The sequence below is a fragment of the Trichogramma pretiosum genome, unplaced genomic scaffold (assembly GCF_000599845.2).
Source record: "Trichogramma pretiosum strain Unisexual culture from Peru unplaced genomic scaffold, Tpre_2.0 scaffold16, whole genome shotgun sequence".
NCBI classification, from domain to species: Eukaryota; Metazoa; Arthropoda; class Insecta; order Hymenoptera; family Trichogrammatidae; genus Trichogramma; species Trichogramma pretiosum.
Genome location: NW_019641647.1, coordinates 98,838 through 117,257, shown reverse-complemented (window position 1 = coordinate 117,257; position 18,420 = coordinate 98,838).

Below are 18,420 nucleotides of genomic sequence, written 5' to 3'. Positions count from 1 at the left end.
ATGGGTCAAAATAATACTTTTTTACAAAACCGTGCGCACGTATGTCACCGATCTTGACGCGCTTTTGGTATGTTATAGTACATGGTAAAAAGGTCCCAAAAAAAAATTTTTAGACCCCCTCCCCCCTCCTACCCCCCACTTCCGGTATAAACGTCCATTTTCGATCTATATTTTTTCTGAGGACATGAAGCAAGTAAAAAATCTGAAAAAATTCATAAAAATACTTTTCCACAATCCAAACAACCTTGAATTTTTTCAGATTTTTTGAGTGCTTCAGGCCTTCAGATAAAATCATTGAAAATTTCAAAAATCGAGATACGGCGGTATGAGCCGATGTAGTACTCGGAAATTTTTTCAGTTATTTTTCGCATTAAAAAACATAACCTCAATTTTTTTCAGATTTTTTCAGATTACCTAACGCACCTTTTGAAGCCAAAAACCGATTTTTTTGACGAAAATAATTTTTTTAGGACAGTACGGAGCCTCGAAAAATCTGAAAAAAATTTTTTCTTGTTTTTTTCATCAAAATACGTAATCTCAAATTTTTTCAGATTTTTTAATTGAAGGCGATAGCTTCTAGGGCCGAAAAATGCTATTTTTAACAAAAAATGGTTCCTAGAACCCGATGGTTCCGGTGAAAAAATTTGAAAATATTTTTTTTGAATTCCTTGTCAAATTTTAATAAATTTTGACCGTTTCAAAAGTTCGATTGAAGCTTCCTAGCTCATTTTAGAGCAGGACAAAGATTAGTGCAAAATATCTGAAGACGTTTCTGAAGACATTAAGGAATGATAAAACTCGTTTGATGCTCTAAAATGAGCTAGGAAGCTTCAATCGAACTTTTGAAACGGTCAAAATTTATTAAAATTTGACAAGGAATTCAAAAAAAATATTTTCAAATTTTTTCACCGGAACCATCGGGTTCTAGGAACCATTTTTTGTTAAAAATAGCATTTTTCGGCCCTAGAAGCTATCGCCTTCAATTAAAAAATCTGAAAAAATTTGAGATTACGTATTTTGATGAAAAAAACAAGAAAAAATTTTTTTCAGATTTTTCGAGGCTCCGTACTGTCCTAAAAAAATTATTTTCGTCAAAAAAATCGGTTTTTGGCTTCAAAAGGTGCGTTAGGTAATCTGAAAAAATCTGAAAAAAATTGAGGTTATGTTTTTTAATGCGAAAAATAACTGAAAAAATTTCCGAGTACTACATCGGCTCATACCGCCGTATCTCGATTTTTGAAATTTTCAATGATTTTATCTGAAGGCCTGAAGCACTCAAAAAATCTGAAAAAATTCAAGGTTGTTTGGATTGTGGAAAAGTATTTTTATGAATTTTTTCAGATTTTTTACTTGCTTCATGTCCTCAGAAAAAATATAGATCGAAAATGGACGTTTATACCGGAAGTGGGGGGTAGGAGGGGGGAGGGGGTCTAAAAATTTTTTTTTGGGACCTTTTTACCATGTACTATAACATACCAAAAGCGCGTCAAGATCGGTGACATACGTGCGCACGGTTTTGTAAAAAAGTATTATTTTGACCCATATATTAATTTCATTAACTTGTAAAGTGATTTAAGCTCACAATACTCTAAAAACTGCTACTTCCTATAAGATCTAATGTTAAATGGCCAAAACTTTGAACCTCATTATTTCGTAAGTTTGCATGGAAACCCCAAATTTTTTTACCAAAAATCTTGTAATTTCATAAACTGTCATTAGTTAAAATTTAACTTCGATCTAAAGTATCTTTCATTTTCGCTACAGCCTCCTTAAGTGTGTAAAAGAGTTTATATATTATGATCCAAAACGGCCGTATAATTTTTTTATTACCCGATTTTGCAAAAAAAAGCTATTAAGAATTAAGTGTCAGTTTAATTTTTCATACTTAATGATGAAAAAATGATCAAATTCCTGTAATTTTGATCAAGATATTAAATGTGAGATTTTTTAATTTTTTTTCTCATGCTTTCAAATGATCCGTTCTTTCGATGATACATAACGACGAGTGAAAAAAACCAAAGAATCTCGCCAAAGTAATTAAAACCTATTCTCTCGGCGTAGAAAATCGCTTACGAATTCCCCAGCTCTCTCGAGATTCTAACGAACCGTCAATTCATGTACATAGTTTTGAGCGAAGCATCCAACAAAAATAATTAAAAAGAAACACAAAGGTTCAATATACTCGTGAAACTGCAGAATGCAGTGATATATTCACGAACGCGCATTATGTATCCATTGTTTTCACAGCAGAATAGGCGAAGTATCATTTGTCAAATGGTGAAAAACAGCATCGATTCTGTCAGGGCATGCGATCTCGAAAGTCCTCGCCGCTACGTTCTCGGGGGACACTCATCAGTAAGCGCGCGTGATGCAGCGATAATACCTGTTTGTAGGCGTGCGACTGCATTATGCGTATAAGCTTAACTTACTGATGGATGCTTTTTAAAAGAGACAAGCTAGGGAATGGAATTACTAACTGTATTTTTTTTACAATTTTATAATTTTTCTTTTATTTGGAAGAACATAAAGTAGACTTCATAAAACTAAGTGTACTTGATATTTATTTAAATTACAATTATAATTAAATTAATTTCCCTACTGGTGATGAATTCACCTGTTAAAATGATTTTAAATCCAAGTATTTGGAGAAAATTGAAAATTTTCTAACTCATTCTACATGAAACAAAATCAAACACCCCATTCCGAATGCGAGAGAGAAACTAGTGATGGAACATTTGACGCAAACACGTCTGGGGAAAAAATTCTTTTTACCTCTCGCACAAAGCCCATAAAAATTCTTCGCGCCTGCTCTCGATCGTCCTCTCGTGTGACATTCCATTCTTTTTCCGTTTCTCGTTAGCATGTTCCTGTCCGAATTTTCCTCCTCTCGTCCTCTATCTGCATGTATATAAGTATATAGGAGGGTGCTAGAGAGCAAGCGAAGAAAAATATATATTCGTCCACTCGTACGTCGCACGTATTTCTTCCTTTTGTTTTTGGCATGTGAAGGCGTGCGTGTGCGCATGAAAAAAGAGAACAGGAAATTGCTTAGGCAAATGGTCTGGAATGAAATTTCGCATTTTATCGCGTGCAATCCGCTAAAATTTTTCACGCGCGTTGGAATGCTAGTATCGATATCTACTGTCTAGAGAAGAATAAAAACAAAGTCAACTTGTAATTCAAAACGACAATGTTAGGTGTCGTCGGATAGCTTAGATATACCTCACGTGCACGAGGATATCGAATACCAATGAATAGAAGATGTAATCGTGACCTCCTGTTTTTCGTAAACCACTCTCGTAAACTTAGTCTTGGATTGGATAAGTTTTACTCGGACATGTTTTTTTATAATGAAATACTTTGATGGAAAGTAAATAGAATAGATGAATAGACAATTATTATTCATGCTCTTTGTTCGGTCATATATTTATAGATTGAAAACAATAGTTTAACAACAACGTATTAAATGTAATATAGACAATTTTAAATATTTACGCCTAGTAAAGTAAAATGAAAATTGTTGAAATCAACGCCACGATAAACTTGCAAACTTACGTAATTAACCAAATATAATTCCACAAAGAATCAGCTAGTTTGAGCATTATTTTGAGTACACTTGAAGCGAAGTGCTTCAACATAAAAAAGTGAAAGGGGTACCTTTTATCTTGTTAGGGGGTGCCACAGTGTTGTGTACGGAGCAGAAAAAAAGAAAAGAGGTAACGTAACAAACGAACGCATAAATTTCGCGCGTCGCGATTTCCTATCGATCGATCACGCGTGAAATCCTCTACCTTCTTACTTAGGTAACATGGTCAAAAAAAGCTTAGCTTTGAAACTCGTACGTGCATAGGAAATATATATACTCAGGCACGACCAAATTTTTACTGGCAATTTAATTTTATAAAGGGTCTTACATTACTACAGATTATTGAAGTAACTGTACTCATAGAAACGAGTTTAATTTTTTATGATGGTAATTTGTAAAATAGGAACATTTATCAACATTTTTGATGTCATGCGAATCATTTTGTATTATTTTCAAAGATATTTTAAAATTTAAAAGAATACTACATACTTTATTTATAATCAAACATTTATAAACGAAAAAATTGAGCGTAAAAGTAGCAGTAACTACATATTGAAAGAATTATATTACTCTTTCAGAAAAGAGATGAGTTAAAAGTGTTAATGATTTATAAACGCTCTGATTGGTTAATAGAAAAGCACTGCGAAATGTATTAGTTTGTAGTCCATTCATTATATTGTGTACGTTTTGACTAGTACACCATAAAAGGTGTAAGTGAATCATAGAAAAAAAGACTAACGGCTTGTAATGAATTAGTGAGGACAGTTTCAAATTTTCAAATTAGTTTGTCTTATTTTCTTTTTATTCTCTTTTGAATATTTATTTTTGAATTAATACTTATACATATGGTTTCACAACAAATTAAGGACAAAAAAAACCACACGCGTTTTAGTTTTGTTCCAAAATTTTTAACATGAATATCCGATTAAAATTCTACAAGATCGAAAAATTCTGAAAAAGAAAACATTATTTTAAAAAATTGTAGTATACACAATACACTATGATTAAGAGATTTTTTTTTTTTTAAATTTTATTCAGACGTCAAACATAAATATATGTAGCAAATTTAGTGTTCAACACAAGTTTTATTTTCCAGAATGAGCAACACAATGCAGTTAAATGTAAACTAAAAAAAGTAAACTCGGAAAACATTTGCAATGTGTATACCAAGGCAACAATAGACATTTTTTAATAGCAATAAAGTAGATTATCGCGTTTTAGCTTAAACAACGACAATTCATTTTATTATCTTCCTACAAAATCGTATGTATAAAAGTGTCTACGCTATAAAATGAAGTTAGAAATGTCGCTGCAAAGTTATTCTATCACTTACTTGCGTGAAAGTTTTCAAAGATTAAATGTATGAAATCAGTCTTTTACTTTTAAAGAAACTATCACTTTTCGTGCTGGTCTATAGAATCTGTGTAGTAAAAAAAAAGAATGTATACATTTTATGATTTAACAAAAATGAGGTATTCAGCCGTTGAACATTTATTTTTATAAAATAATATAAATAATAATCCGTTAATATAATTGATTCATTTAAAAAATTATAAAATATATACAATTGAAGCTTGATCAACAATGGATACTCATAATTTCATAGTCATAATTCTAACAGTAATAACAAAATTATAAAAAGTCACGACATTATAAATTATACATTTGAAAATTGTGCATTAATATTCGAAAAGAGAAAATTCACTTTGCATTAATAATAACTATCAAGTTCATTTTTCTGTCTTTAAAATAAAAAAAAATGTATTTTATTCTGTGGATAGAGGAAATTTTTTTGGAAAAAAAAAAAACATTAAATTCACAGAAAATTTGATCAAAAACAACTTAACTAATATAACTAAATAAAATTTTTGTATTTATAAATAATAAGAAAGAGACTTTGAAAAATATTTATAAATATATTTGCCATTAAGTAATTTTTCTATTTGGATAAAGTGAATTTTTGTGTTTTTACCCTAAAAATGTCTGCTATCCAAAAAACATCTAAAAAAAGCGGAAATAATTGTATTAAATTAATCAAGGCCATAAGTATAAACATTCATATCATTAATTTATCTTTCTTTTTTTTCGAATTTCAATTTAAAAAAAACTTTTTTACTTTTCATTTACAATCCCCTTAATTTAAATAAGAATTTAAATGATATAAGTACCCTTGCACAAAATATAATAAGGAGTTCTAGAGTTTTTAAATAATTTAAATAAAATTTATCACGTGATGTTTTTTTAAATTCTTACAAAAATTCGAATAATAAAATAACATGATTTAAAGTAGACTGCATGACGAAATACTATTTATAATGAACTTAATAATAAATACATTCAATTAAAACATATTTGGTAATGTCCTGAATTTTTTAAAAATTTATTGAATTTTTTCTGTAGGATGAAAAATTTATTCATTGTTGTAAAAGCGGAATAAATGTTTCTACAATTAGAATCATCACTAAATTCTTCAACAGACTTTATAAGCTTCAGCAGCGAATAAGATTCATCTAAAAGCTAAAATAAATAATAAGAAAATTAGGAAACAAAAAATCGATAGTTTAATTGATATTAATTTTCTTACTTTGCCAGCAAAAAAGCAGCAACATTTATTTTTTACATGGCTACCTGTCCAACAATTTAATTGTTGTAATTCTTCGCTTAAAAAAATTATAATTTGACTTCTGCTGCTGAGAGGTAATTTTCGTGGCATTTGTTTTTCATAATTATACCGAATTTCAATTTCATTACGAATTTGAAAATAAGCTAAATTTAGTAGAGTTTCACAGGTATTTTTAAATCGTTTACAAACCTGTACAAAAATTTTAATGAATATAATTCTATTGGAAGAAAAATTATTCTATTGAAGAAAAATTATTTATTTTTGTTAACTCACCAAACGTATTTTCGCTAAAAAGTGAAAGTTTAAGTAACTCAATATTATTTGTAATATTTCTTCTGGAAAGTTAACTATATTTAATTTTTCATCAATTTCTGTATATTGAACCTCGGGCTCATGATAACGTCCAATTTTAACGAAAGGCATTTTTGATAATTTTCCAGTTATCTGAGAAAAAAATTGCTTTTAAACAAGTTGAAAAATATTTCGGTTTCAGTTTTTTGGCAAATTTGATTCTGCTAACAATTTTTTAAATTATGAATTAATTCATGGTTAAGGTTTTAATGAATTTGTACAAATTTTGAGTGCGAAAAACTCAAAGCCTGTACTGGACTTAGGTGGAGTCATATTTTAATGTAAAAAGGTACTATGTCTACTACCAGTAATGTTTAAAATTCAATAAAATATGTCTTTAATAAAAACTTGAAAAAAAAAGTAATAAAACTTGTAATGAAGTTTTTATTATAACTGTCAAAGTATCAAATTAATTCAACAAGTGCACTATATTAGAATTATGTGATACATGCTCCAAAACTTCCTTTACAATTAGAGTTGGAGCTTAGGCGTTATTAAAATCAACCTTTAAGAATGAAAAAATGACTCCTCTGCGGCGCTGTTTAATCATGCTTGCAAGCTCACACAAGTACCGCAGCCGTTGTAAAGCTAACAAAGTTTCGCGCGTTTCGCGGCTCTGATAAAGTAATTAGCCGAGGAAAAATTACAGAACTCGTGTGCGTGCAACATTAAAAAGCCATTTGGGGCGTTCGTGCTCGGTAAACGCGCGTGCTTGCACCTCATAAAGCACCCCAAAACGTCAGAACAGAAGAAAAAGACCAGTGAAAGAGTATAAAGCCTCTTAAATATAGAACGTGTGTGCCTAGCAGTAGTGCACTTTTCGCTGTTAGCTAGAAATATATGAGAATAAGAAAATGACCAGATGTCATGGACAGGTCGAAGAAAAGCTACGCATGCGTGTATGTTAGAACGTGTGAGTGTAGGTAAGTTTGGTGTTGTCCGATTCAATGGTTTTTAGAGAGCAAAAGAAATGTTTCAATATGGTCCGTGTACTTCAGTATGAAGAAATATGGCCTGCTCGTGTGCAGATATGGGTTGTGTACAAAATCTAGATGTATATAAAATATGTTTTCTTTCGTGCAAGCTCTATTTTATTTCGATTGATTTATCTTGTATAAAAATTACACGAAGACTTCATAATATTAGAGATAAAAAATCATTGAATTGAAACAATTTTTCTTAATTGACGGTTAATTTTCTCATTTTTTCATCAAAATACATAATCTCAAATTTTTTCAGATTTATTCATAGAGGACGTTAGTGTCTGAAGCCAAAAAAGCTAATTTTGACAAAAAAGGGTCGTAAAAGCCGAAGCTTCGAATAAAAAAATCTTGAAAAATATTTTTTGAATTCCTCGTCAAATTTTAAAACTATTTGGTTCTTTGCCTTTTTCGATTAAGGCCTCCTAGTTCAATCTAGAGCATCAATAGATCAAAAACCAGTTTTATCATCCCTTTATGTCTTTAGAAATATCTTCAGAATTTTGTATTAATCTTTGTGATCTTTGGAAGTAAATATACTCAATACATTTTTGGCAACTTTTGGCTATTTAACCGCATTCTATCGGCATCATTCATACAGGTAAAGTTTTCAGTTGGCATACATTTTTTTTACAAATACACTTTCAAACACAGTAAAATAACTAACATTTAAGTTGATTGAATGTAACTGAAATCTAATTCAGGTTTTAGATTGATTAAAAAATCTTTGGTTGGTTCGAAAAACTCGGGAAACACCAAAAAATCTGGTAAGTCTGAGAAACTTAGGTAAGCTCGAAAAATTTGGTCGGCGCGACTCGACCCGAACTTGAAGGGTCGGGTAAAATTGTCCGATACTCCGATTTTTCGGGTACCCGCACACCCCTAGCAGAAATAATTCATAAAATTATTTTTACATGTAAATTTGAATTAATTTCATGAAATTATTGTAACAGTATCCCATATATACACAACGCGTAAATAGAAATACGTTCGTATATAAAAGATAATTATCTGTAAATGTTCATAAGCAGTGAGAACATTCATTTGCCATTATTAAGGAGCGCTTGCGTTAATACTTGCTTGCATGGCTGAAACAAAAACAAGTGATCCCTTAAATTAAATTATTATGAATAGCGTTAATAAAACATTTTGATAATTTTAAATTATTATATGATATTTAATCTTTTGAATTCATCTTATATGAATAAAAGATTTGTCATTTCATTTATTATTTTTGAGTCTCACTATTCAGGGGAACATTCATGTTCTAAATTTTTTATTTTCGCGGGCAAAATGCCCTAATAACCTTATGTTTCTCTTAGTGACATTAAGTGCACGAAAATAATTTCATGTGCCATTTTTCCAGAAAAAACACATATTGACACTGAAACATTGAATATTTTTTTTGTTAAGACTGCTTTATCTTCTACATATGATTCAGTGAAATATATAAAACTCTCGAAATGAACATTCTAAAAATTTTAGATATCGAAGACATTCTTCACTTTACGACAAACAACTGTTCTCTAGAGCTGAAAAATCAGAACATAGTCGAAGTGGGGTCACTATCACAGTTATTCTATCGAATCAACCGACAGGAACGAGTACAGCTAGAGAAACATGTCTGATAAACTCGTTGCAGTACCTAAATGTCCGTGTGATTAATGTGTAATCGTTATCGACTTTGCGGTTTTACACATGCACAACTAACAACAAGGATAGCATCCCTAGAGGAAAGTGCTTCCCACCCAAGTAAGCGTATGAGTTAAATATTTGACTACGACTGCACATTATCGCTCTCAGGCGTAATATTTTTTTTGCTAAAATATTTTGCTATAAAATATTTGGCTAATACTACATTGTTTTAGTTTGCTCGTCATATAGTGGTACTGTAAGTCAAAGCGAAAGAAAAGAACCATTTGTCAGCAATAGTGAAAAAAGCGATTCGTAACAAAAAAACTCTACTTTCATAATGTTCATTTTTTACCAATATAAAAGCAATTTTTGAATCGAATGCACAGTAAAAGGCTCTGCTGGTGCTAGCCCGTACACTATTTTGTCATTACTATATTGTCATACTAACTCCAACAATGCTGTACTTACGTTGCAAGTGGTTTCTCATTATTTACATACAGGGTGCCCCAAAAGTATGAATACCCTGGGAAATATCGTGGAGTAAGCGCTAAAAAATTAAAAAACCACAAACCCGACGTATTTTTTGACAAGACATTCAATGTTGATATTGAATTTGACCTTAAACATAACCTCGAAGCTCCAGCGACCCAAAAATCGATTTTTCAAAAGAGAACCCCTATTTTTTATTTCAGATTTCAAAAGAACGGAAAATTTTACGTTCGAATAAGCCTTTTTTTCAAGGTTTCTTTGGGGACGTTACAGAGAGAAAATAATCATAATAACACGATTCTAGGATTGGTTGCACATACGTAACACTATACGCGCATACACGCTATGCACGCATATAATTGCTGTACGAATTTATGCATATTGGGTATGTAGTTGTATACCATTTGCAATAGCGTTTGCGTACGTACCTGTACAGTTCTTAACGTTCACATTGACCACTTACTCATTTCACAGCAATGCCGATAATTAAAAAATATTAATTAGTCTACTATTATATCTGGCGTCACTGATAATCAATCTTTTAAAAAAATTTTTATTTATTAAAGTGAAACTTATTTTTTTTATCATTATTTGTTACTTACTAATGTTAAATAAAGATGCATTTATTCATAACGTTGAACAATGTCATCGAAGACATTTTTTGCGTTATATTCATACTATAATAAAATCAAAATACGTTCTTTATTCTACTGTAAGGAACTCTGCACATTCGTCTCAAACCTATTCGTTTTTAACATATACTAGAGAGTAGGCGGACCAGTATACTCGTGCATAAGATTTGTTGTATAATAGCCCTTCAACCATATTTTACGCTGCTTTCCTTGCCTTAGCAAATAGTATGCGAAATAGAAGTGTACAGAAAAGACAAAATGGGAGTTGAGCCGTGAAAGATAAAATAAAAGCTTTGTGAGATAAGAAAACGACTGAGTATAGGTATAACTAAAGTTTTCGTATGCAAGACTTTTTTCAAACTATCTGTTTGTATTCATGCCATTCTAGGTTCCTAATTTTCCATTTTGCCTCATTTTACCTACTTGCTGTGTCGCATTTATGTGTGTGTAAGCAAGATTTGTCAAGCGGATGAAAGCCAAAGGAAAAGCTTTGAGTTTGCTATACAAAAGTTCAGTAAATTGAGCATGTGGCCATTATGGATTATTTTGATAATGGAAAAGCAGGAGAAAATAACTATTGTCATGAACTTTCATATTTAAGTGAGGAGAAATCGATGGAGAATAACTGATAAATTTAATTGAGTAAACAACGATAAATTTCAGGGATTTGAGAGAAATAAAGGATAGCAATTGCAATTGTTTCCAATTCTCTCTAATTAAATCTTCTCTTTCACTGATTTTGGCAAAGAATTTATACGATTGCACCTATTTCCATTTCTTACTTGCTTTTATTTTTGCTTATACAATATTCTCTTTGAATTTAACTCGATCTACATTATTCTCTTTATCTCAAGCGCCGCGCAGCACTTCCCGCTGCCTTCTCCTTTACATATATACCTTTTTTGTTCGTTCCTTTTTAATACTATTTATTCGGCTCGGTGTCCTTTCTCTCTCTTTCTCTCTGTTTCTTTTAGAATCTCTTTTTTTACGTATGTTTCCTTTTGCGGCTTTAGCCACTGCACGACCAATCGCTTATTTAAAGAAGAAGGAGCGAGATAGAAAGAAGAGGACTGGCAGCTTTTATCTATACAACAACGTAGGAAAAAAGTTGGCAATAGTCACGGAAAACTGCTACGTTCAACGGAATCCCATTACCCATTTACCTACGCCGCAAATGCGCACGCAGAGGAGCACATGAATGGTGCGCGACGATAGATGGACCGATACGATGAACGCATGACACGAACCACGTACAAAAGTGTATCTACGATAAAACGAATGAAAAGAAAGGAAAATCGAAATAAAAAAACCGTTCAATGAAAAGTCTGCACCAAAATGAGACAAACAAAAAGTAAAAACTTATTTAAAAGGTAAATCGTCATACTAATGGTGCGCGATGGAAAAGCAAGCTTTAAATATTTTTTTACTTTTGAAATTACTGATTGGCAATTATTATTTCCATTTACACAATTAAAGTTTTATTTTGGCTATGAAATAAATGACCTCATAAAAATCAAATGCTTCAGTACGTTGCATTATTATTCAGGGCACGCTGAGATTCACTATATACTTGAACCACTTGAATAATTAATAATGAATACAAATCACATGAATTACTGATTATTCAGAGGATTAATTGAAAATTTTTCTGCACTATACTGCTTTCATTATTTTTTACACACTTCATTATTCTAGATTTCTCCAGATATAACCAGATAATAATAATTTTTTATTGATCAATTGCAGAAAGTTTGAAAGTATTATTAACGTTGAAGCCGAAAAGTTTGGATGAAGTATAAAATATTTTACCTTTATAAATTTAGTTTCTTATGAGTATAAAAACATTTAGAAGTTTTACCTGAAACAGATTTATGAATTTATGATATATTATAAACATAAACGAATACTTAGGATGGAATCTTAAAATTATCTTTTTAAAGATTAAAATGATGTGAGAAAAATAGTTTTATTAAATTAATTCTCTTTTTATAAAATTTTAAAATTTTTTATATGAATGTTCGTAACAAGCATGAACCAATTTCAAAAAATTTTAAAATATCTTCTGATTGATCGAGAGACTTTCAATTCAGACTGACATTCGCTTAGCTTCTTAAAAATATATAAGGTTGCAATTTTTTAAAAACGTATTAAAATTTTTTCTTGTTCCATTTACAATTCTTTAAATTAAAATACACAATTTATCGTCGACGATTGATTTTCCTTTTTTACGGTGATGTACGCAAAATGTATACTAAAATTGATTGAAAAATTTTATTTTTAACAAAGAGAACATTTCTCTGACGCCTGTATCGAAATTTATTTTCAAGTTGTTCGTGTATTCAAAAAAATACTTATTCATAATATTGTTTTTTATTTTCCGTAAAAAAAAACAAGACTAATATCTAAATCACATGAAATGTATCCTGCAAGTCGAAACATTCATTTTACACATCGAGTATTATTTTTTTGAAGCTGTAAGAAACTGTTACGTTATACGTTAAGAAATAAATCAACTTTTAACGCTCGCACCAGCAAGCATATTTATAATGAATATTTTTTAATGTAAACAGTCATATAAATATGAATTAGATTCGGTTTTTTCAGTTCTTTTAATTTAAATAACCACATAACGTGAGCTTCCATTGATGCTATGAAAATTTTAGGGAATCAAACGTTTCAATGTCTCAATAATGTATTTATTAGTTAGCATGCTTTAAATTTTTTAGATTGCAATAAGTTTTTCATAAAAATATATCGTGAAATAAATATAGTGAAATGCAAAAAAGAGTTGAAAATAATATTTGTCAATCTTTCATCGCAAACAAGACATCGAAGTCAAAAAAATCGCGTCAATTCGGTTTGACGAGATAACAAAACATATAAAAATTGTGTTGGGTTTTTAGCTGTGAAACAAAGTGTCAAATTTTTCATCAGGTGAATATACACGCAGTACTTCTTCGAGTTTCAAGATTATCCCCTCTATGTTTGTAGCGAGTCTGGGTTAAAATGCGCCTATACCTAGATTCGTTCGCGCGTAAAGCATCTACACCGTGTGTCCAGCATCAGAGGCAGTAGTGTATGCTCGACTTCCGACGGTGGTAATTTTAGATCGGCACGAGATAGTATGTATATGTATAAACGAGCAAGTAAGAGAACACGAATCGAGCGTTTGCGAAGCGTGTGTGGGAACCAGTGACGACAACGTCGACTGCGAAGACGAAGACTACGACGACTACCAAGACCAAAACGCAGTTATGCCGGCCAGTTAGGCGCAGTGCTACCGCACGCGTGCCGGTTCACGTATCGGGTGTCAAGTGCTTTTTTCGACGTTTTGTTAACCCAGTACCGCTACTACATACTCCAACTCAACTGCCCTGGTAAATTCACTAATTAGCCGATCTGACGTAAATTGCCTAACAGATTCTGCTTTTTGTTTTAATTAATGAAAAAACCAAAAATTGGAAATTTCAATTAAAAAATTATAATTGTGTCAAAATTTGTGATCTACAAAAGTGGAATCGTGATTTGTACGAAATTGTTAGTGGATTAATGCCATAAAACATGACTTAGAATTTTGCCATTGGCTTCATTAAACGTGCTTACGACTCAATTAAATTTGTGATACATAAATAATTGACTGCAAAGGAAAAGATTTAGGCAGCCAAAGAAAATATAAGTTAGATAAACACACACAAAAGTTATATTAAAGGAGGGTGATGTTTTATTAACCGGCAATATTAAGAACGGTAAAAGGTTACATGGACTTTAATGTACATTAATATTTAACAAACTTTGGATCCTACTTAGAACTGATATGCACTATGGGTAATTATAGGTTTTGTCGAAATGAAATCTTGCTTAATTATTTGCCTTAAATGGAGGAAAAAAATAAACTTTTGTAAATAAAAAATCACAGTGTGGGAATGGTTCACTGCGGGCAAAAAATATAAAAATAACTTGAGAAATGAGAAGAAAAGTAAACATGAATTTACCATTAAAATCGTAAATCGATAAACGAAACTACCTTATTTTTTGGATTTTCCTTATTTTTGTTTCGTGACATTGTCATAAATTGAAAAAAAATTTTAAATCAAATATAAAATATGATTTAATGTATTTCATTATTTAATATTTTATGGATTGAAGAGAAAAATGTATAGCTTCTTAAAAATCATGTACAATAAGCATTATCAATTAGTAAAATACTTACATATTAAAAGTATCAAGTCAAACTACGTTTCCATAAGTGTGAATGGACGCGAATGTTGCCAAAAGAGCGAAACGAAACACAAAGGTGTTTTCAAAAGTGATTAAGTGTTATGACAAGGGAACAAAATGTATTATATCACCTGCTAGCGTAACAGTTCATTCACTGCACGAAAATGAATGAATGGCATCTCATTCGTGTCTTTTTCAATTGTACTCTCTTTCTTGTCTGACTTTCTTAAAATGGCATATTAAAGTTACGTCTTAAATCAAATTAGTTGTTGAGATGATAAATTGAAATAACAATTATGTTTTTGTTCTTTTTCAACGTTCAATGTTTCTTCGCTACAGTAATTGTAGTTTTTTGACATAGCAATCTCATAAGATTATTATTATTATTAGGGTATATACATATCAATTAAAGTGTATTCATCAGAACTCATTCATTATTTCTCAGTTGAATTATTTTTTCGTTTTCCATCAGTCTCGTTTATTCGTTGAAGCGATATGTATTTTCGCAAGAGCAAGATACACACTAAGTTTAGAATAAATCTAAAATTAATCTCACACGCTGCTGTACACGGCTTGATTGATTGCAAAATACTCTTCTCGTACTTTCAAAGTTTCTTAGTTATGCGTTAAACGAGATAAAATGAAAAATTTTATTCGTTTGAATTCATCTGTCCATTTTCATCAGTTAAGCTGGTTAAGCATGACCTAGTATAAGTTGAACTAATACAGCCGCGCTCTACCTAAAATAACGCGAGGTATTGCAAGCCTTAAGCAAACAATCATCGAATAACGAGTTTTATTCCGCTGTATAGCAAGTTTAGCCCAACCACTGCACCGCGAAAACAGAAGCCTAAGAGAAAGAAAAAATGAGGATGAGAGAGAAAGAAAGAAGAGAAAAAGGGCATTGGAATGATTTTCGGGTGCACTCAGTGAAAACTGTGTCGAATGTGCATATCGTATTGAAAGAGAAATGCGTATGCAATAGCGTGATTAACGAGGCATGCAAGGAGCTCACATACGCAAGCGCCCACGTCTTGCTAGAATGATTTACTGCGCGACGCATGTCTGGCGCGCTTCTGCCGATGCTCACCAATTTCAACCGTTTAATTATCCCCGTATACTTTTCACAGCACCGCTATCTAACTCAACTCTATGTTATTTCGACTGGCTAATTTTTGCTGGCGAAATCGATGCTATTTCCCATACCCGTTTGCAAAAAGCTAAAGGTGATTTACTATTATTTATTTTTGGAGCAGACAAATTTTGAAAATTCAAATTAAAAATAATAAATGACATAATATAATTGATGATACGTGATGAATGAATATAGAACTTGATGCAAATATAGCAATAAAAGCTTACACTAGATATTTTAGTGAAACTAAACGTGCTTGGATCTATGAGTTCAAGTGATTCCAATCGTTTCTGAAAATTTGCGGCGTGACCCAACAGTGCGAATTTTCAATTTAATATTTTACTTCGCATAATTGTATTTACTTCCAATTGATTTTTGCAAATTAATATATAAATAATATTTTTATATTATTTTAAAGCATTTAAAAATGATCAATTTCTAACGCCAGTTTTAAACGAATACTCGCGATTGAAAAAATATATCAAATCAAAAGCTGCAGTACAAAGACGAAAATTTGTTGAAACTTTCCATGAGAAAATTTAATCTTTCGTGAAATATCTAGAGTTATAAATAATAATTAAACTATAATGAGAAATTAATCAAATAATCTGCAGCGGGTAAATAAAGTATAGAAACTGTAGCGCATGGAAAATAACCATTTCGCTATAGACACACCACTAGATTGAATTTCTGACAAAAGTTTTACATAACATAATCGTCCACTTCACGATCCAACACAGTGAAAGGCTCTTTATTAAAATCTGGGGTCCGTTCATTTATATGCAAATCTCGCTTGCTCTCTCTCTCTCTCTCTCACTCTCTCTCTCCTATTCCTCTACGACTCTTAACCACCCTCTCATTTCGTTCAGAAAGTTCATAGTTCCAGTTAGCCGCACCTAATCAGGTGATATCCTCTATGTTATATTCATTCAATATACTTAAACAACTAGGCAAGCATTGGAAAATTCAATCGTGCAGTTAATGATACATCATTGTTACAGGGCTTCGAAGACGATCAGCACAAGTTCGCGAGTCAAGATAAAGACCAGTTATAATTCACCAACTCGAGAACTCGGGATTTGCACGAAGCTTTCAAAACTCCCTGGACGTTGTTCGATGTCGCGCAATTAACGTACGAATCTTTTCAAGCCAAAATTGTATTATATACGGACGAGACTTACCAAACTAATACTTGAGTTCTTTAATGCTGTTACATGAGTTTTTGCGGTGACGATCGAGTTTCTCTTCTCTTTCGCTCTATCTCTTTCTCTCTTGCTCTATATTCCGCCGATCGATTTTCTTTGCGAATGATACAGCAGACTAAACTTTTCCCTCGTCAAGATGATGTTTTATGAAGTAAAAAGTTTTTCGGTTTTTTAAAAGTTTTTTTCTGTTTTGGTGGCCTTCCTTGCTAAGCTACCCCTTACTTACCTACCTCTAAGAAAGTGCGTGTAGCGGTGCAGACCAAAAAACTTACCTGAAAGCAGAAAAATTGTTAATTAAATTTTGAGTATAGTAAAAATTAAGCATCAGTATAAAGGTTCTCAATTGAAAGATTCATTTTATACTTTCGTTGAAAGCCTTCATCTCAATCGACAATCAAACTCGGTTACAATCATTTGAATTAATTTTAACACAAATTTGACTTATCAATTGATCAATTTAATGGAAACAATGCATGAACTTAAAAATATTTTATGCTTTTCTGATTCAAAGTGACTAGGAATCATTAATGCATATCCTCTCTAGCAGTGCACCTCCAAAAATAACGATTTAGAGAGAGAGAGACCAAACTTTCCCAGTTTAGTTAACGACGAAGAAAAGTGTAAATGTGTATATGTACGAAAGCACAGGCAGGCGAGCCGCGTCAGAGACGCACATCCTTCAGTTTAGAAGGAAACTTGGAACTTTTGCTCGCCAAGGTATTAAAGCTGAACGCGCGCGTCGAGTCATTAAGCTCGCTCTCTTGCAGAGTAATGTTTGTTCCAAAAATTAGTTGGCACGCGGTCACGTTCGTGTTGTTACTCGTATATCCACCTCTCTGAGTCTATCAGAAACGTGACGCGTTCGTCGCGGCTAGACGTTATATTCTCGCGCCGCATGCATATACACGAGACAACTTGTGTGCTTTCGACGCAGCATCCCTATATGCTGCTATACATACATCCACTATAAATTCACACGTGAGTGTGTGAATTATTTCACCTAAACCCCTTATTTCGAAGAGCGTAAAAGACTGTCTATATGTATGCATGAGAGACGTATGAGCCGGTACACGAGAGCGATGCGATGAGAGGACAATGCGTTGGAAATTAATGCTCTCACACACATACACATACACGCGCACACATCGTTTTCAACGTGGGGGAAACGAAAATCGACTGTGCCTTTGTGAATATGTCTGCGCGTATCGCTGCGATTGCCAATTTGAAACGGTGTAAAGAGAGGGTAGATACCTACAGATACTCGTATGTTTTTTTCTCAATTCATCTCGTTTTTAGCGAGATTATAGGCAGTATTCCAGTTTGCTCCGTGTTCACATGAGAGCATTAGTAGCGCTTCCAAGGGGTGGTTATAACGTTGATGTCTTTTTTCGCGGATAGTCGAATTCCAATTGAGTTTCAGACGGATAGATTTAATTTTTTTTAATCGGCGAATTACTGCGCATGATTATATTTGAAGTTTTTCTTGCTGTATGATTTATTTTTAATTTTAGAATATTTGTGCAGATCCAGCATTCGGTAACTATGAATGTCTTGATACGCTTATAT